A 22,662-nucleotide genomic window follows, 5' to 3' on the forward strand; every position below is an offset into this window, starting at 1 on the left:
ATGTGTATATATAAAAAAGTATATATACACATATGTGTATATATAAAAAAGTATATATACACATATGTGTATATATAAAAAAGTATATATACACATATGTGTATATATAAAAAAGTATATATACACATATGTGTATATATAAAAAAGTATATATACACATATGTGTATATATAAAAAAGTATATATACACACATATAGGTGTATATATGAATATATATACACACATATAGGTGTATATATGAATATATATACACACATATATGTATGTATATAAATATATATACACAAATATATGTATGTATATAAATATATATACACAAATATATATGTATGTATATAAATATATATACACAAATATATATGTATGTATATAAATATATATACACAAATATATATGTATGTATATAAATATATATACACAAATATATATGTATGTATATAAATATATATACACAAATATATGTATATATACACATATATATACACAAATATATATATATATATATATTTTTTTTTTTTGAGACAGAGTCTTGCTCTGTCACCCAGGCTGGAGTGCAGAGTTGCCATCTCTGCTCACTGCAACCTCTGCCTCCCGGGTTCAAGCGATTCTCCTGCCTCAGCCTCCTGAGTAGCTGGGATTACAGGAGTGCACCACCATGCCCGGCTAATTTTTCTATTTTTAGTAGAGACAGAGTTACACTATATTGGCCAGGCTGGTCTCAAACTCCTGACCATGTGATCCGCTCGCCTCAGCCTCCTAAAGTGCTGGGATTACAGGCGTGAGCCACCATGCCTGGCAGCCAGGAACTATATATTCTGAGACAACAGATATGTAGATATTCACACACTTAATTTTTGTGAATATAAAAGGAGTGATAACAGTAATTATTTCTGGTTAGATAAGAATTCATTTTCTTTTTATTTATCTGAATGCTTATACAATAAGCACATAGAAGCTAAAAATTTTCACAAAACCACCTAAATATTACAGATGTAGATCATGTAACTTTTGTGTAATGAAATACGATCCAAGTGTTAAAACTGTATCATAAAAAATTTTAATAATATAGAAAAGTATGAAATGTTAAGAAAAATTGACTAAAGTAATATGTAAGATAGCAATTTTGCAAAAAAAAAGTACAGATATAAACATTTCAAAACAGCTAGATGGAAATGCACAAAAATATTAACTGTGGTTATATCTGGATGGGAGAAGTACTAGAGTTACAGAGGGTCTTTTTCTTGCTTCACCAAATATTCGACAGTGAACATTATTTTGGTAATTACTTTTGTAATTAAAAAAATATATTAGGCTGGGCGCAGTGGCTCCTGCCTGTAGTCCTAGGAGGCTGAGGATTGCCTGAGCTCAGGAGTTTATGACCAACCTGGGCAACATGGTAAAACCCCATCTCTACTAAAAAAAGAAAAAAGAAAAAAAAATATTGCTGGGTGTTGTGGCACATGCCTGTAGTCCCTGCTGCTCAGGAGGCTGAGGCAGGAGAATCATGTGAACCTGGGAGGCAGAGGTTTCAGTGAGCGGGGATTGCGCCACTGCACTCTAGCCTGGGTAACAGAGAGAGTCTCTGTCTTTAAAAAAAAAAAAAAATTTATAAAAGTTATTTTTAAGATACTCAAGATGTTTAGTAAACCTAAGTAAGAGAAAACATATTTTAAAACTTTAACAGCTAGTTCTACTGTGCCTTTTTTATATAAAAATTATCATTTTTAGCACAAAAAGTAGAACTCTTTTATTACAATCTAGTGAGGGACACAAAATAAAACCTGAGTGGTATTGTGCAAGTAGTGTCTTTATAAGTTCTAACTTAAAATATTTACTTATTAAAAAAATGAGAACAATGATATATTACTCTTTTGATAATATATCCCTGTGCTATTGCTGCTGTAACAAATTACTGCAAACTTCGTGTCTGTAAACAACACAGATTTATTATATTACAGTTCTGGAGGACCTAAGTCCAAAGCATGCCTTACTCGGCTAAAATCAAAGTGCCACAGGGCTGCTTTCCTTCTGGAGACTCTATGCAAGAATTCCTTTCTTGCCTTTTCCATCAACCTGCATTCCTTGGATTGTGCCCTGCCCCTCCCTTTTCAAAGCCAGCTATGCTAGTCAAATCTTTCTCACATCCTATCATTCTATCACTGATTCTTCTGCCTTCCTTTACCACATTTAGGGACATTTCTGATTACATTGGGCCACTTGGATAGTCTAGAAAAAATTCCTTAAGGTCATCTGATTAGCAACCTTATTTCCATCTGCAATCTTACTTCCCCCTGCCATGTAAGACAACTGTCACAGCTTCTAGGACTTAGGAAATGTAAATCTGTGGGTCCCGTTACTCATCACAGATGACTACAAATATTTGCAATCAGTGCACACCAGTTTCACTAGTTCAAAAAATATTTATTGAACCCTTGCTAAGTGATGGAAACTATTCCTGTGTTGAGAAAACAAAAGTTAACAAAATAGAAATAATTCTTCAAAGAGCCATTACAAACATTACAGTATGAATATCATTCTCGTTTTCCATTTGCTTCACTTTTTGGCTTTGCATGCATACTACATAGAAAAATTTTGATTTTTGCAGGTAAATAGTTACAAATGACAAAACATTGCAACCTCAGAATTTAGTCACTCATTCAAAAAGTGTTTATTAAATATTTCCATGGACCTGCAGTCATGCTAGGTGTGAGAGATAAAACAATAAACCAGAAAAAAATGGTCTCTATTCACTTGTGGTAATTTAAAATGTGAAGAGTTATGAGTGAGATGACAGGAAATTTGTTGCAAGTTCTGGCAAGAGAAATTAATATGCATAAAATACTAATCCAAAAAATGTATTATTCTGGAAAGGATACTTTGTCTCATTTGGCAGTATTTTAAGGAATATATTATTTTAAAAGTGTGTGTTGACGTTTTTTTTTTGTTCGAGCTGGAGTCTCACTCTGTCACCCAGGCTAGAGTGCAGTGGTGCGATCTTGGCTCACAGCAACCTCCGCCTCTCGGGTTCAAGCGATTCTCCTGCCTCAGTCTCCCGAGTAGCTGTGACTACAGGTGCCCGCCACCATGCCCGGCTTTTTTTTTATTTTTGTATTTTAGTAGAGACGGGGTTTCACCCTGTTGCCCAGGCTGGTCTTGAACTCCTGAGCTCAGGCAATCCACCCTCCTCGGCCTCCCAAAGTGCTAGGATTACAGGCATGAGCAATCATGCCCAGCCATGTGTTGACTTTCAATAATGGTTTTTATTCATATACACATATACATGTAGATATCTATACATCTATATGAATATATATAAGAAATATGCACATATTGCTTAGTGAAAGCTGAATCAAAACCCTGAAACAGCTCACTAAAATTTAGCTGTCATAGAAATTCACTGTGAAAATCACTGCTTCAGTTAAATGGGATAAGCTTATTCTATTCTTAAAAGGAGAGTTTTTCATATAATAATGATAGTTTTCACATTTTCTCTTTATTTTTCCTAAATGTATAATATATTCTAGAGCGGGCTCAAGATTTTCTTCTTCTGGTATGGGGACACAGTTCTAGAAGAGTGAGATTCTAATGTTTATAAATAGCATTTTGAAGCAAATCTTGCAAAAAGATTTGCTCCCTCATCAGAATATCTTTAATGAGATCAAAAGAATTTAGACCATAGAGTTCTCTCTGTGTGTAGAGAAAATATCCCAATTTACTACTGAGAATCACTCAATAGACTGGAATTGAGAAAAAGGGTGACCGAGTATTTTCAGTTTGCCTAGACTTTCTAGATTTTGAAAATCAAAGTCCTACATCCAGTAAAACTACCTTAGTCCTAGGAAAACCAGCATGGCTGGTCATTCTAATCCAGACCCTAGGCACTTTGAGTTGGAGAAGAGAGAAAGAGGAGGGAGGAAAGTAAAGTCAGCGGTCACAGCTCTCAGTAACAAAAGGAGGGTACGATGCAGGGCAGGGCTTCCCTTTCCTCCCTTGAGCAAGACACGTCATGGTAAATCTGGTAGGGCTATGGGGTCAGACAATTGGAAACACTGAGAATCACTTTCTTCAGCTGTCCTTTCTTTATGTTGTGGATTCTGAGCTGAAAAAGAGTAGCACATCAAAAAGGCCCACTGCAGGAGGGATGGATAAGGGAAGAAGGACCAGTGGGCTACAGGATGCATCAGACGTTCAGGACCTGCAGTCAGCAGAAGCAAATTTGAAAGAGACCAGATCAGTGGTTACATCAGCCACAGGTCTCATCTACAAATGCCCATGTGGAAAAGTGGATAGAGGTATTGCCTCGATACCACAGGACACTCTAAGGGCATTTTATCCATGGACTTCAGTTCTTCTGCCTCATCATGAGATTGCATAGGCCATATTCCTCCCTTCCTAGGTCTTCATTGAAACTCTAATAGAATGAGCATTCTTCTCTAAGAAAGACTGGACATTATCCAAACCAACCGCTGAAATTCATCTTTAAAATCAGATGGTTTATAGATAGAACCCATCATATTTCTTCTGCTCATCTGAGTTACAGCATGAGTTTCATGTGTGATCTTGCTAGAAGTATTCAGCTGCACAAGGCTAAACAGCTAACATTGTAAGGATCCCCAGTCAAAAGATGCCACTCAAAGTGAGTGGTTTTCTAGCAAGCCAGTCATCAAGAATTTAAGTGCCTTAAGGATACTTACTTAGTACTGTACTTGGTTATGCACTTTATGTGGCAAAGAAATAAGCTAACAGCTCTTGTTCGTAGTTTTTTCACTAAAATACGGTTCATCTCCAGTCTCCTACTCTCGTTGAATTTATTTGTCAGGCTTTACCCACTGCACTGAAACTAAAAGGAAAAAAATACCTTGCTGATTCACATACCTACTCAGAGGCTTCAGCATGCTGGCTGCCCAAGAGAACTTTAACAGCTCAGACCCCCTTTCAAACAGCAGTGAATCTCTTTAAATCTAGAGGATTATGCTTTTGAAAGATTGGAATGAGGAAAATCCTTTTTTAAAAAAATCCTCCTAAGACATCATAAATCCAAGAGTCAGTATTTTCACCTGATTTAGTAGAGCCAAGGCATTTATATTACTCAAGATATATATTTACTTATTTTTATAAAATATATTCTCCTAGAGACCCAGGTGTCAAGTGCATTTTCTTCTTCCCCAAATTGTAAATTAATTTTTAAAAACCTTTTGAAAATACGCTGATTACAGACCAAGAACTGTCCCCCAACACAACCATGCTTTTGTATCATGTTCATCTACTCTGCACAGCTTAAGTAAAATGACATTGCAGGCAGCCAGATCACTTATGTCACCAAGAAGACAAATAGTTACCTTTGTAACAGAAAGTAAAATAAAAATCAGTATCCAGCTATTTCATCCAGAGAAGTCAAATTGGTACTAACACTCACCAAAAAGTCAACAATTGCTGACACAGTCAGGAGGTTGAGAAAAATCAAGTAGAAATGAGGAAAGAGGGTTGCCTGCCAAGCATACCCACAAAAAGCAAAGAAGTTTTGACACTCATAGTGAATTCTCACTAAAAGAGGAAACTTGTTGGACAACACCAAACAGATCTTAGTGCCAAGGTCAGGATAAGATTGCCCAAGGAAGTGACCCGGACAACTCTGTGTGACTTCTGGCTACACCGTTACCACTCGTCCAGATGCCTGGTGATGCTGGCAGATGCTAAAGCAGTAGGGTGTTTATGGTTTGGATCTGGGAGAAGGAAATACAGCTAATAGCTCCAGTGGTTGAACAGAATTAGAAAAGCTATGACTAAACCACCTCTATAAGATTATGAGTCATCTCTAGATGGTCTTCACTTTTTTACTAAATGGAACACATATTGTTATAACCAACAAAATCTAAATGTCAGTGGAAATTACACAGGGAGTCATTCCAACAATGAGCAAACTTGAGAAGAAATACTCTCTAAGATAAAGGATTTATAAGTACCTACAAAGTGTATCATGTGTGGAATGCATTTGAGAAAAATGTCTACCTTGCTTTTTTAATATGTGGGAAATTCAACATGGATCTATTTTTTAACAAAATCAGATTCTTATTAGACAAACTATTATTTAAAAACTATATTGCACTAAGTCCTTTTATCAAAATGAAGATCCTACATTAAAGAAAACAACATGCATTCTTCTCTCTCTGTAAATCTGTACCACCAAATATTAGGCTGTTTTGTTGTGGGGTATACAAGTATCCAAGCAGGTGTTTGAAGAAAGTCCCCAAATCTTATCTTCTTTGAAACAGGGTAATACTCAAATCATTTCAGAGATACTGCTCTCTGTACTATTCTATAGCCTCCAAAATGATTAGGAAATTTATTTTGCCCAGTTCTCTATCTACCTATAAAAATTAGGGCTTTGAATAGAAAGTATATAGATTGGCAAAGATGAGGCTATTCATACCCCAAAACTACATTGAATTTTAAACAAAAAACTTCAACTATTCACTTAGAGAAGTTTATCTGTGGTAAGGGTTTAAATTTTAAAGTAAAAATTCTAAGGATTTCTAATCTTGTGTACTTTACTTATTCATTTGCTTATTTTAGAGAAGTGGATTCTCTTACAGATTGGCATAGACAGGATGCCTAGGACAGCTCTTTATAGCTTGCATTAATACAAGGAAATTTTGTCTTTTTCATTAGAACTCTGAGTTTCCCATCTACCTTATCATGGGTCTAGTTTGAGGCACTATGGTTGAGGTAGGACTGAGTGTGACCAACCACTATAGAACAGATTAAGTCAGGACTAAACGCACAATTCCAAGTGAAGGCAAAAAATGAAAATATCAAATATATTTAAAAAAAATTTTTTTTGAGACAGAGTCTTGCTCTGTCACTAGGCTGGAGTGCAGTGGCACAATCTCGGCTCACTGCAACCTCCCCCTCCCAGGTTCAAGCGATTCTCCTGCTTCAGCCTCCCAAGTAGCTGGGAGTACAGGCGTGTGCCACCACACCCAGCTGATTTTGTATTTTTAGTAGAGATGGGGTTTCACCATGTTGGCCAGGATCGTCTCTATCTCCTGACCTCTTAATCTGCCTGCCTCAGCCTCCCAAAGTGCTGAGATTACAGGCGTGAGCCACCACGCCCGGCCGGAAATGTCAAATCTAAAGGTGCCATGAGCAGACAGTCAAAAACAGGTCCTGAAACAAAGGGTCTTAGACCCAGGTCAGCAAAATGGAGATGGTTGTTAAGGGTGGGGTTTGGGCCCATGAACCAGACAGAGTGGAGCCAGGGAGGATGTCATATGGCATCAATTCATACAGCAAAGATCCTGGAAAAGGAATGCGGGCCTAGCCCTTCAGCAGGGAAGGAGCTTCTGGGGAGCTTGGCTGCTCACTGCTCACGGAAGCTTGAAGTAGCCTTCTTTTGGTGGCACTTCCTTAGAAGATTTGCCTCCTCTTCCATTTCCTATTCCTTTTCTCTCCATTACAGGGTTGAGTGTTTCATTCTCCTGAGTCCCTAACACCCTGTCATCATGGGTCTCCCAAAGTCCTATTTCACATTTTGTTTCTTGTAATCGCCATTTTCCGATTTCTTCCATGGACACCTTCTAATGTGTTTACATGTATACGTTTGTTTGCATGTGTTCCTGAAAGACTGTAGTTTTGCGTGGTGTACATATATTTTAATTTTTATAAATGGGTGTTTATTTTCTATTTTCTTCTGTTTTTCACCATTTACTCAGAACTGTTGTTAAGCTCCATCCATATAACTGTCTGTTCATCTAGCCCATTGCACAGAAGTTCTGCTTGATTCTCCATTTAGTAAATCCACCACATCCTAGCATCCACTCCCCTGGTAACGGATTGCCTTCAGTTCTCCCCACCACAAACAATGCTGCAATGAACAGCCTCAGACATGCGTCCCATGAATCTGTTAAAGAATGTCTGTGGGACATATGTTCAGAAGTAGAAGTTTGGGTTGAAGGATACTTAATATGACATAATGCTAAATATAACAAGGTAGTATGTGGCTGCCACAATCAACTCCTACCAGTGCCATGTGAATTTCAATATTCTTACATGCCTGAAAAAGTTGCCATTGTCCATCTTTCTAATTGTTGGCATGAAAAAGGATGTGCAAACCATGGCCTATTGGTCAGCTGCATGTTTATATAAATAAAGTTTTATTGGAACACAGCCATGCCCATTTGTTTATGTATTGCCTAGGCTGCTTGCATGCTACTGTGACAGGGTTGAGTAATTGCAAAGGGGCAATAGGGCCTGCTAAGCCTAAGATATTTACTATCTGGCCCTTTAGAAAGAGTTTGATGACTTCTCAGAAGTGTTAATTGTTTTCATATTCATTTCTCTGATTATTTGAATTGGACATCCCTTTGATACAGGACAGGCAAGCCCCCAAATCGGGGTTTAGCCCAGCAGGATTCTTGGCTTCCTCCAGGAAAGAATTCAATGGTGGGTCAGTGGTGTTAAATAGCAACTTTTATTGAATCAGCAGTGTACAGCAGCAGCAGTGGTGCTGCTCCTGGCAGAACAGGGCTAACCATAGGCAGTGTGCCCAGAATAGCAGCCTAGAGGCATTCCAGCACTCATTCATATTTATACCCACTTTTAATAATATGCAAAGTAAGGGGCAGTTTATGCAGAAATTTCTAGAATGAGAGTGGTAACTTCCAGGCTGTCTCCTCGTTGCCGTGGAAAGAAGTGGTAATTTCTGGGTATTGCCACAGCACATTGGTGGGCCTGTGTTATGGGGAGGTTCTTCTGCCCCTGACTTGTTTTAGCGAATCCTCAATTTGGTCCGATGACCAAGCCCCACCTCCAGAGTAGAGTTCTGCCTCCTACCTCACCTTTATGTACTTGTTGGCCTTTTGATTTTCCTCTTGAGTAACTTACCTATCTGCACCCTTTTGGATTTTTCCTGTTGATATGCAGGAGTAAGTTATACTCAGAAAGTAGCTCATCAATATTAGAATTGCAAATATCTTCTTCATCCTGTTGGCTGCCTATGAATTGTATATGTGGTGACCTTAATAAAAGTGAAAACCTTAAATTTTGGTATCAAATTAATCAAAGTGCGACCTTATGGTTGATGACTTTGAGGTTAAAAAGCCCTTCACCACAGAGTACTGATCTTTCTGAAGGGATTTTTTGTTGTTGTTTGGTTTTTTGCATTGATCAAAATAATATTTCCTTTGCTCTATTAATGCAATGAATCATGTAAATAAATTTCCTGAATTTCTAAGTTTCTGTAGTTCTTTGATACCTGAACTAATTAATATGGTTTATATTAGTCTTTATTGTATATGTATATTCTCACACTTGGTTGTAAACTACTAACAGAGAAAAATACACACTCCATATTGTAGAAGTCCAATAACACCTATTAAAATTATAAAACTAGAAGAAAGATTGTCATGGCCACTATGAAATGGCTTCCAATTATTGTATCAGACCAACTCTATAAATCTTTCATTAGTATCCTGAGAATCAACTTTATGCCAAACTCAGAATTGTAAAGAATATCTAAACGCTGCTTGCTAGTGCTGGAAAACACGGAGTTGTGTTAGTCATCAAAATTTAAAAACTAAATAGCCAAAAATGAAATTATTCTTGTAATATATAATTAGCATTTCAAAATTTAAAACATACTTTCTTTTCCTCATTAGTTTTGTCACTTCTGTTCAACAACATGGAAAATTATAACCCATAAAAGTGCTTTTGTCCAAAAGAACTCTTGTCCTATCATAACTCTTACATGAAAATTTCCAAATCTTTTAAAAATCTTAATTCATACTCAGGGTTGTTTTACTACCTTTTTTAAATAAAAAGAGTATGAACAAAATGTTTTGATTTGCCCTTTTTCATGATTTTATGCCCACATTATAATGCCTAAGGCAGAATCAAAAACACAAATAGCTTTCCCTCATTTTTAGTCTAGTAATTCAAGCTGAGTTTCAGATTGGGCAATGGAAATGGATCTGTGATAGTACTAGTAATACCAAGAAAATCCACAGTTTATTAGTGTCACACCAATGTCTGTACTCCTTAGATTTAAATGTATTACATATTAGCTCTGTAATAATTTACCCATGTCACAGACCCCTCCTTCTAATTTGGTGCCAAAGTTTTATGTGAATTTCATACTGACAAGAATCCAACAAAAAGAAAGAAGTGTTTTTAATCAGAAACTTTTATAAACAAGTTTCAGCATGGAGAGATTAAATATCTGTGGACTTAAGAATTATAGAGCATCTGAACTATGAAAGCTCAAGTTAAGTTCTAGATAAATTTTATTTAATCAAAATTATCTTTAATTAGTATGTGTATTTTAAACTTGGTATCTAACTGACAAGAAATATTCAGATGACATAAATAAATATTCATTGGCTGACAGAAATAGTCTCTAGGATATAACCATTTGAGGTTTAGTGGAGCCCCATAAGAGATTGCATAGCTTAACAGACCTCCTGTCTTTACATTGATTTCTTCTCTAGGAGATCACTAGGGTCAACCCGTGCTACTCCCAATTAGTCTCATGTAACTTCTTGCTTCCAATCATTCTACCTATTGGCAGGAGAGACAGTCCTCCTCAGGCCTAGTGCTTTCTTTTATGTCATACTGGGTGTGTCAAGAAGGCAAGACCTTGACCACTCTATTCAGTCCATTTCTCAGGGCTGTGTTTGCAGTGAGCAACCCTGACAGAGGAGTTAGCCTCTGCCTCTAGACAAAGACCAAGTTGTTTTTACTATATATAAAAGCAGTAGACTCTCCAAACTCAGTACTCCTCAGCCACAGCGCAAACCCACTGTGTGCTTAGCATACATTTGGGCTGTACTGTGTCAGTTCTGTAGGAATTGGGAGCAAGGGGTGCCAACACGAATATGCTGATACCCTTGCCACTTGTTATGTCATAATCCATAAAGTGCTTTGTCTCTAATCTGGGAGCATTCTATTTTCTGCCAGCATCCATGAAATAGTAACAGGTGAACTTATTATCTTGGTAAGCAGAAGAAAATCGAATCATAGACATGGCATCTATGGCATTTAAATTTTATTTTCTACTCTGGCCAAATAAAAATCTCTTTTAAAAAAAACTGAAAATCTGGACTAAAAAGCATTATAGAAAATCCTCAGATTTCTAGATTCTCTTATTCTGTGCTCAATTTATTAAATTTAAAAAAAGTCTAAAGGTTCCTAAAGGAGTTATCAACTTTAAACTATATCCTTATTTTCTTTTTTCTTCCTACTTCCTAAACAGAAATTCGTAATTTTAACAAGGCTTTTAAAAGTAAAATAAAGCCTAAATCAAAATCTTGAAGGGTTTCTTCCTCTGAATTTATTTTAATCACAGGGTTATATATGATAGTTCCAAAGCTCAAAATTCTATGCTAAAGAAATCATTTAAGCCAAGAACATGATTCTTGGGGTGACAGTACAAGCTTAGAAAGTAGAAATGTCAGAGGAAAAAAAATCAATAAAGACTGTTGATAAAAAGATAGGTTTTAAGATAGGACAAGGAAACAAGAGAAAGAAAAACAAGAGAAAGGACACTTGTTGAAGGCAAATAGGAAGTTGATCCAAACTTAGGAAGCTGGTGCCACATGGCCAAATGTTAGATAAATGAAATCTTACAGAAAAGAATGGATCAGAGAGTAATATGTCTTCCAAGCAGGGACTTTCGTCCAGAGTGGGCTAACGATGCACGGATAAGCAATAAAATGTCTTAAACATTTCTTACATGAATAATAATTACTGTTTTCGCTCATTAACTTAATAAACAGCTATTGAGTTTCTACTATAGGAGAGGACCTGCTCCAGGATCAGGGGTTAGCAAACTATGACCTGCAGGCCAAATCCAGACCAACATCTGCCTTCGTAAATAAAACTTTCTGGGGACACAGCCACAACTAAGTGCTTGGGTTTTCTGTGTCTACACTCATGCTACAACAGAGTTGAGTTGCTGCAGCAAAGACAGTATGACCTGCCAAGCCTACAATAGTATCTGGCCCTTTACAGAAAAAGTCTCCTGACCTGTGCTCTTGATGATAGACATGCAATAGGATCAAAACAAGTCACACCTTCTGGGAACTTACACTAGTAGGGAGCAGACGGTAAACAGTATATACCTAAATATGCTACACTTTTTCAGGTACTGGGAGGTGCTTTGAAGAAAGAAGAATAAAGAGAGTGTTTTTATATTAACCTATGGGTATTTGCTATATTATACAAATACTAAGGTAACATATAAAAATCTCACTTTTAAAGTTTTAAAAATAAATGCTATTTTGTTCTATTGAGGATTTATAATTTGCCTTTGTTAAATCAAACTTTGATATAGTATATTAACTGAGAAAAAATCTTTGATGGTCCAAATTTCTACCTACCACTGAACTACTCTTTATTTCTTAAATAAAATTTCCCACCAATAGAAAACTTAAGTTTCTCTTTTACATAAATGACTGACTCATGACAGGTAAAACTTTAAGGGAGGTAATTCCAAAATACACACACACACACACACACACACACACACACACATATATACACACACAGAGATATACAAATTGAGAATCCGTTTTTCAAAATGCTTGGGACCAGAAGTGTTTCAGATTTGGGAATATTTGCCTATACATAATTAGGTAACTTGTGGATGTGACCCAAGTCCAAACACAAAGTTCATTTGACTCATATACACCTCATACACATGGCCTGAAGGTGATTTTATAGAATATTTATAATTTTGTGCATGAAACAAAGTTTTTACAGCATTTTGACTGCAACCCGTCACGAGGTCAGCTGCGAAATTTTCTACTTGTGGCGTCATGTCAGTACTCCAAAAGTTTTGGATTTGGGAGGATTTCAGTTCGTCAGATTAGGGATACTAAACCTGTGTGTGTGTGTGTTGGTGGGGAGGGCAGGGACTAAATTTGTATCACTGAATTTTAGAAGGAAAAAGCCTTAGAGATCATTTTGTTTGACCTTTTTGTTCTAGGACAAGTTCATCAAATCCCAGGGAGCCTAAGCTATCCTGGTTCACCAAGCTAGAAAGTGGCAGAGGGGGGGAATCGTTCTAAGGTCTTTTAGACCTTCAACAAGGCTTCATACCAACACAGCCACACACTAGAGCCACATTCCCAGCCTCTGTCCCCAGTCTCACATTGACACGTTAGGAGACCTGAATTCTAGTCTCTATTTTGCCACAAACTAGTTATGTGAGCTTGTAATTATTTCAAATTATCTAAATATCATTTTAATTCATATAAGATATTCAAATATCATTTTCTCATTCATACTATATTTCTTATGTCTCTCCCAAACCTAGGTAGCCCTGTAGAGGATAGGTTTAAGAGTGAGGGCCCTGGGCCAGGTACGGTGGCTCATACCTACAAGTCCAGCACTTTGGGAGGCCAAGGCAGATGAATCACTTGAGGTCAGGAGTTCAAGACCAGCCTGGCCAACATGGTGAAAAGTCGTCTTTACTAAAAATATAAAAATTAGCTGGGCATGGTGGCACATGCCTGTAATACCAGATACTCCAGAGGCTGAGGCACGAGAATTACGTGAACCTGGGAGGCAGAGGCTACAGTGAGCTGAGACTGCACCACTGCACTGTAGCCTGGGTGACAGAGTGTGACCATGACTTAAAAAAAACAAAAACAAAAAACAAAAGAAAAAAGAGTGAGGGCTCTGGAGCCCAATTGCTTGACTTCAAGTCCTGACAAGTTCCTTATTCTCATTATGCCCCAATCCCCTTCTTTAAAAGAATGCAGTAATTGTACCCACCTCATAAGATTCTTCAAAGGACTAAATTAGTTAATACATATAAAGTACTTAAAAAGAACCTGGCATATATGAATGTTAAAAACAATGTCAGTTTCTATTCTAATTCTACTTTTAAAGTAGTATGAGACCGAAAACATCTAAATCATCTGAATCATAGAAAGGCTCATATATTCAACAAATTGCCACTATGCTACCAACTTCTCATTTCACCATACCTGTAGCTTTCTAATTTATGTCTAGACATGATGCAGAATCTCAATATATCCTTCCATTAGATTCCTCCAAGCAAACATTGAGCTTGCTAAAATCCTAATGAGTTCCAACAAATAAATTTCAAATTAACTCAAAGGAACTTTAGTAATTAATAAACTTTTTTGTTGAAAGGTCCTTTCTCTGAATATATACCTAAAAGCATATAAATCACTCTGTTATAAAAGACACATGCACATGTATATTCACTGAAGCATTCACAATAGCAAAGACATGAAACAACCTAAATGTCCATCAGTGATAGACTGGATAAAGAAAATGTGATACATATACACCATGGAATACTATGCAGCCATAAAAAAGAAAGAGATCATGTCCTCTATAGGGACATGGATGGAGCTGGACACCGTTATCCTCAGCAAACTAACACAAGAACAGAAAACCAAATACTACCTGTTCTCACTTATAAGTGGGAGCTAAATGATGAGAATATATGGACACACAGAGGGGAACAACACACTCTGGGGCCTCTCAAAGGGTGGAAGGTGGAGGATGGAGGAGGGAGAGGATCATGAAAAATAACTAATGGGTACTGGGTTTAATACCTGGGTGATGAAATAATCTGTACAGCAAACCCCTATGACACAAGTTTACCTATGTAACAAAACAGTACTTGTGTCCCTGAACCTAAAATTTTTAAATTAAAAAAAGCAACTTATAAATAAAGAAAAATCTAGTTTGTGCTCACTGCTCCCAAGTCAGCTAACTGACAATCATTTTCAGGCTAGGTGTGGTTAGGAATGGTAAAAGCCATTTTAACTATAAATATCAGTGCAGAATGTAGCTAAGTAATTGAATAAAATCCTTCACTCTCACAGTAAAATTCAATATAAAAATAAATTTCAAAAATCTATGATAATGAAAATGGTGATTATATTGCCAAATCAGAATCTTTGAAAAGATCAGGTCAAATGTGCAAAATCCAGAGACAATATAAGGAGTAGAGTAATTGCAGGTCTTGGACAATAGAACATAACATTTGAAGTTCTTTGTGCTTTTTTATGGCTATGCTGCCTTTCCTTCTTGGTACTCATAAAATCAACAGACTTCAAACTCAGCAAGTGAAGGGCTCTATTTATCTGTTCACCTTTGGACCTACTACTCTTCAATAAACACTGGAGAACAGCTCATCTAAGCGAAAAGGCTTTAACACTACAAATTTTTGTGTGTGTGAAGGAAATTCAACATTACAATATTTTTTCCTGGGGATTCTGTCATTGCTGGTTGAACTACTATATGTTTCTAGCTAATGGACAAAAAAAAAAGCAGCTATCACTCAAAGCTCATACCTACCACAAGTAGTTACATATTCCACTCCAGGCTCTCAAAACTGCTTGAAGCTTTAGATCCATGGCCTTTCACCATGCAATTTTGCAGGAAAACATTAGCAACATTTGTTATCAATAGCAATTCCAAACCCTCTGTGTCTGAAAAACTCTTTAATAATGCATTGCTTCCTAATGATTTCACCAACAAGACAGGCATTGATGAATTTCAATTCAGGTCTGAAACAGCACGGTCCACAGTCAGTATTGAACACTGCACTGGAGAATGGCTGTATTCATTAAGAGTCCAGGAAAGTCTCTCATTAGGTGAAGAGTAATGGCTTTGGCAGCAATTTTGAAGGCAGGTTGAAAATATCACTTACAAAAGCAAACTTTTCCACCAAAATAGTAACCAGTTTGCTGTATTATTGATTCCACTCAAAATTAGCTATCCAATGCAGTGGATCATCATCATAGAAATTGCCGATTGTTATTTTAAAAGTAAATATTAGGTATGTCATGTGATAACCACTTATGGAAAGCATGCTATTCCAGTGTTATAGTTTGATGATTGTGAAATGCATCAGGAGCAAATGATATTATAAAATAGATCAATACTTTCATTATTAAACATTTAAAAAGAAAAGTAAAACTAATACCTTCATGCATATCAGTTTACAGTTGAAGACCCCCATTAGAAACAAGGCTGAAACTTTTTCAAGGATCTTGGTATTTTGCAGAGCAATTTACTAGTTTCCTACTTTCACTTTCTTTATAAAGTCAGGTCTACATGGTCACTCAGATGGAAAAGTTCATAATCAGACTATTTAATCATTAAAATTGCTTTTTTAAAATAGTTCATGGCAATAATGAAGAAAATTATTACAGGTATAAGTCATATTCTTGGCCTCTACATAATAGTCATACTGAGTCTGGTTGCTTTTCCGTAAGCGCTAATATGGTTTCTAGAGATAAATAAAAGAACTTCCTATGATTTTAAAATACTGTATTTCTATGTATCTATACTTTTGAATAAAAACAATTACACCACACAAAATCTATTATTGTATACTATTTATTTATATACCACTTAAGAAGGACTGTTGGACTAAACATGCATTTTATTCATATTATTCATTCTGCCAGGAACCTGGGAGTTTAGCAATCATCTTTTTTTTCTTCCAACCCTCTCCTTGTCCTAGGGGATGGTGAAAGATAGCAGAGCACAATAGAGTATAACAGGAATACAAATGTATATTCTTTGCAGCCCAAAGGAAGTGTTGGCAATTGAATAGATTATAAATAATTTATCCTGTTCCATATTCCATGGAGTTCAATTTGAACTTGCTAAGAGTAAACCTGAACAGCTGCCTTTTCTGAAACAATACTACATTTTGTAATTTAGGTTACAATATCTTCGGGCACAGATTAAATATGAAAGGGGGGGTATATATCATTCAAGTTTGTTTTTAATCTTCCTTACTCCTTACGCTTTGCCTTACTGCAGATAAGGAATGCAAAGAGTGTCTTGTGGCACCTATGAAAGACCTTGAGGAAACCACAGTAATGTCAAGCTTCTGTATCCCAATAAAATGTTAAACAGAGTGAGAAGAGAAGTGAAGGAAAGAGAGGGAAGGCGACTAGGGGTGTGAGGAAAAGGAAATATAAAAGCCTGACTCCAAATAAGAAACACAAATGAGAAGGACTGAAACTTTAATCTGTTTTCATAATTAACACAGCTGTGCTATAATTTGATTTTTATTCTAAATGATGCCATTTAGCTATTCCTCGAATATTAAAAAATGAGCAAAGTATAAAATTATTGATCACTTAATCATTTTTATTTGGGGTTTCTTGATTCATTTTTAAAAATAGGTTTTGATTAATTAATACCAAGTTCTAAGAATGGAAGAGCAGTAAAGAAAGCTATGGGGGGAGGAAAATAAAATCATTTTACCCTCTAATCCAGTAGTGTTAACATATGTATATTCCCTGTAGTGTTTGTAGAAATGTCTGATGTGAGGGCTCTAACCCAGGTCAATTAAATCAGAAACTCTCTGAATGGGCCCAGGGAACAGTATCATTTTTAATTCTTCAGGTGACTAAATTATGTAGCAAGGACTGATAAACACTGCTATCAACCAAGTGCATCCTACCAATTTCTTTCTTAGGAAGAATATGAAGTCAAAGAAGACCATCCACAGAAAATCTTTCAAACACATCTACATGTGTTTCTGAAAAATGTTTGCTGGAAGAAGAAAGGTTCAATAGTGGAATAAACTTGAGTGTATTTGAACCTTGATCTCATGGATATTGATCTGTTTGCAGCAATTTTAGTAATTATTTGCTTCATGAAAATCTGAGAAATATTGATTGCAGAAGTTTTACTGCAAATTCAAAATTAAGTATTTTTAAGTATTTATATGAAATAACTGAAAACTGAACTTTGCATCTGGCACATGGGTCACCAATAATTATTTCTGGAAAAGCTGGAGAAGCAGACAGGAAAGCTAGGATTATGTAAAACACTTTAGTTCTACATAAAGTGCCCTCCAAAACAAAGCTACCCCTACCTTTATAATTAAGATGTCATTGGAGATTTTTCTAATCTTCTCCTGATTCCTTCCCCTTTACCCCAAAAATGACTTTGAAATGATGTGTCAGAATTAAGACAGGGATTCATAAAGGTGAACTCAATTATGGCTTTACAGGGCAGTGTCTCACTCATCTTTGTATCCTCAGTAACTCTCATGCCGCCTGATACAGGAAGCAGTAAGTGGGCAGCTCTGGAACTTCCTATGTTTTTAAGATACTGTATTTCTATGTATCTACATTTCTGAATAAAAACAATTGCACCATACAAAATCTATTATTGTATACTATTTATTTATATACCACTTAAGAAGGACTGTTGGACTAAACATGCATTTTATTCACATTATTCATTCTGCCAGGAACCTGGGAGTTTGGCAAGCATCTTTTCTGTGGATGGTCTTCCTTGACTTCATATTCTTCCTAAGAAAGAAATTGGTAGGATGCAATTGGTTGATAGCAGTGTTTCTCAGTCCTGGCTACATAATTTAGTCCACCTGAAGAATTAAAAATGATACTGCTCCCTGGGCCCATTCAGCCTGTCTGGTTCATTGTTGATCACCTGACTATCTGCAGAACTTTGGGGAAGTCATGTAACATTTATTCCTGTTAATTCACCTAGAAAATGATGACAATAGCTCCTGCCTTATACAGTCGTTGTGAAAGTAAAATTAGTTTATAATACAGATGCAATGCTTACAACAGTTCCTGGGATGTGCTAACTGTTCAAGAAGCATTAATTCATTACCACTTGGTCATTATACAGGTATTGGATGGACGGACGGATGGATTGATGGATGGATGGATGAATGAATGAATGAAAGAGTAAATGAAGTTTCTTAGTAAAAACTTTTTAGTCTTTTAAGGGTCTCCTATTTAAAAAATTATTCCTACAGGGTCATATTCACTTACCCCTGATAGGAACTAAGGACAAATTCACTTACCCCTGATAGGAACTAAGGACAACTTACAAATGGCAGAATAGTCCTTGATGGTTGAGGCACAGCAAGAAACTAGGGATGCTGAAAAGGAAACTGCCAGAGATAAATTGCCTGTATTTCTCTGTTTTGCATGAGCCAGCCCTGCAGGTGCCTGGACTGAAGCCCAGACCTCCCCAAAGACTTGCTCAAGTAGCATAATTTTTAGTGCCTAAGAAATACAGAATCCAAAGGCCTTAAGAAAACCAAAAAATACCTTAACAGAATAATAGTCATGTTCTCAGCTTTTACTCCTTCCACGCCTCTTAAACACCCAAACTGGGCTATATAATTTGTTGTAGACATGTACATAAAACACAGAAAAATATACAAAAACAATTCTTTCCTACCCTTTACTCATTGTTCAACTTACAATTACAAAAGCCTATTCATTTCACTGCATTTGCATTTAACGATGTTCATGGCCAGGAGGACAGTGAGGAAAAAAAGCAATCATCTTCAAATTATTATTGGACACTCAGTATTTAAGTAATTCGTGACAAATTTTTACAAAAGTTATGATACTGCTATCCATGATCTTCATTACTAGTGTCCATTATGGGAACTATTACATAAATATACATAAACATAGGAGAGGCTTCCACATGGCATGTTTATTCTGCTGCATTCAAAGAATAACCAAGAGTATATAGAAAATATATGACAACATTTATTATACAACTCAAAGTACCTGAAAGAGGACCTAATTTTAAACTCATGGCAACACTTCTGAGATTCTTTCCTGTCTGCTTTTCTCTTATTCTAAGACTATTCCATTTCTTCAGACCTCTTTCTCCTACTCTGGTCCTACAGAATTCTGGTGCCCCTTTCTCATATCACTGATATAAATGGATCCAGCCTCCCTGTTTCCTTCAGTTTTCCCTTTATTTTACATAGCATCATCCTAGTTCTTCAAACCCGGCAACTGGCCAGCCAGCAGGAATTCTTTCCCCTAAATAACTGTGGATTTGGAAAGCTGGGAAATAGCTCTCATTTTTAAGACAAGATTTAGATAAATGGCTGCCATCAGTACAATATTATATCTGCCACCCAAATATTGATAGTCCATTTTAAGATTTCACTTTAAATGTATCAATTGAATTGTTAAATAAGTTTGGAAGAGTATAAATCAAGTTTCACACTGATTATCACCAAATAGATACTTTTTTTTTCTTTTTGGGGCTTGATAATATTTTAGAAGTTCTTCGATAGTAACAAGAGATTTTCCCTTTATAACTTTCAAAATGGCACTTTAAACAGTTTCAAGTTTCAAATTATTGGAAAGTTTATATACTTTCTTTCTTGTCTTCTTGGACCTCTTCTATATTTTGCCACATTTTTCTTGAATAAACAGCCACCCTTCACTGAAACAATTAATTCATTCATGCTTTAACTTCTTAACTTTTCAAGTACTCTCACTTTTCTCTCAACATTTTTGATCTGAAGAGAATGGGGAAGTGTGAATCTCTTATTTCTTCTCTCCTCCTCCTCCAGAGTTTATTTTAGATGTTTTTCTTCATTGCATCTTCAAGAATAGATGGTCTATTTGTGCTCATTAGCAAACTTCTGATTGCTTAGCAATTCCCTTAGGCTGAGGAAAGATTAGCCTTTTTTTTTTCCCCCTTTGGCAAACTTAAAGTTATGCATCTTGCCTATCTGCCATCTTTATAGTATTCTGGGTAGAAGAAAGGAAAAAAGATGGCAGGAGAAAGGTGGATCCCAAAATAAAAGCAATTAACCACCGAGACAAGTTATTTTCCTTCAGATATCATCCTGGAACACAAAAGCTCCTGGTGGCATTCCTGGTATCAAAATTCTCAGCATGCCTCTGACCTTACAGAAGCCCAGTGGAGCCAAAGTTTACAAACCAATCCAAGAGAATCTTAAACACAAGGTGAAGAATGCAACACAATACAGTTTTTGAATCCCCAGATGATCTGGTTTCTATTTTCCTAAGTTAATGAGTTCCACGTGGGGCCCAATTTTCATCTTATCCAAAGCAGTTCTGCTGTTTCTTCAAGGCCACACTTCCAGGCAAGTGGACAGAGGGGCTGATTCATCTGCTCCACATGCCCGTATGCCTCATGCTGGTTTTATTATAGAAAGACAATACACCTACGTAAAGGGAAAACTATGAATTGATATAAGGTATTTTTTTCAAATACCATTCTCCTCATTTATTTTGTTCTCAGTGCTATACATTCATTTGGAACATTTTGGCTTAAAGAAAATTATTCTGAAAAAATATTTTATATGACTATCATAAAATATAGTAAAGCACTGAAAAAGCTCTAGTTTCTCCTGCCTGGGTAAGAGCTGAGACACAGATATTAGCATATAAAACTAGGTAACATCTCTTCCCATAAGAAATTGAGTGTTTTGTTCTGTTTTTATATATGCTGCTTTACATAGAGTAGAAAGTGAGGTGCCATGTAAAGGCAAGATGTATTGGAGCAAGATTGAGAGTTCTGCAAGAGATGAGCCAAAAAAGGAGAAGGGATCTGGGGAAATGAATGACTCTGACATCACAAACCAGAGTTAGCAACGTGGCCAGAGGCACACAGTGGCAGCTGGAACTGGAGCCTGTCCTTACCCAACTCTACTCACAGCTGGTGTGCACTCAGGTACATAAGAAAGATTTGAAACAGGAAGAGTTATCCTACCAAGTGCAAACACTTCAGGAATGCAAGCAACCCTGTGGAGGGACCCCATGACACAGAAGACATCAGTGTTTATCTCACTTCAAAAAAACTGCTGAGTATTCCTGGCACCAAAAGAGTTGAGAGCAAAAGTGACTGGGGTTTATAAAACACAGGGTTTGTTTTTGTTTTTGTTTTTGTTTTGTTGTTGTTGTTTTGTAAAGAAAGAAGAGGTTACAGAGAACTATTAGATATGAATGGGGCCAGATAATACGTGATAAAATTGGCAGACTAATTCATGAGGTTCATGTAAGACTTCTTACATCTAAAGAAACATCCTAGAGACACCTAACTTATCTTTTACTACATGAGTTGCCAGGCCACAAGAAGCCACATATGGACCTGATGGAAAAAACTGCACATCACAGAGGGATTCTAAACTTAACACTGGATACACATCCAGTATGTAATTGGGATGGATTTCAGGTTTTCTCTTTGGGGAAAGGGGTAAATGTGTTCTGTGTATACAAAGAAGGGTACATGATAGATACTTGGTGGCCAAAGAATAGGACTGTAGTAGGGACAGACTAGCTGTCTACCAAAGATTCAGGCTCCCCTTCCAAGGTCCAGAGCCATCGCTGTGAAGTGACTTCCACACCAAGGACTACATTTCCCAACTCTCCAATATTGGTCCTGTAAGTGAATAGGAGGCAATGTGTTCTAGGCAGGAGCTAGGTACAGCACTTCTACACCTGGTTCAAAAAAACATCTAGTATAATTCTTCCCCATCTGCCATCTGGAAGTCATGTATGGAAGAACTGATTTTATCAGCCCATGTCTGTGAATACTCCATGAAAGAAAATTGCCATCCTCTCTCCGCCACCACCAAGAGAATTTTTGTAAGAAATAAATTTCACCTACATTAAGACACTGAGATTTCAGAGTTCATCCATCTATTAAGCAGCTAATATGAGCATAAAAACATTTCATAAAACTGAATTTTGGAATTACCCAGTAATCCAAAAAGTGAACAGAGGATACAGTTTATTCAATTTCAATAAATACGATAGCACATTAAATTATAAGTGATTATAGTTTTAATACACAGAAATCTCAAATATAAAAGTCACATAGGAATTCTATGT

This window comes from Pan paniscus, chromosome 1 (genome assembly GCF_029289425.2).
Source record: "Pan paniscus chromosome 1, NHGRI_mPanPan1-v2.0_pri, whole genome shotgun sequence".
Taxonomy (NCBI): domain Eukaryota; kingdom Metazoa; phylum Chordata; class Mammalia; order Primates; family Hominidae; genus Pan; species Pan paniscus.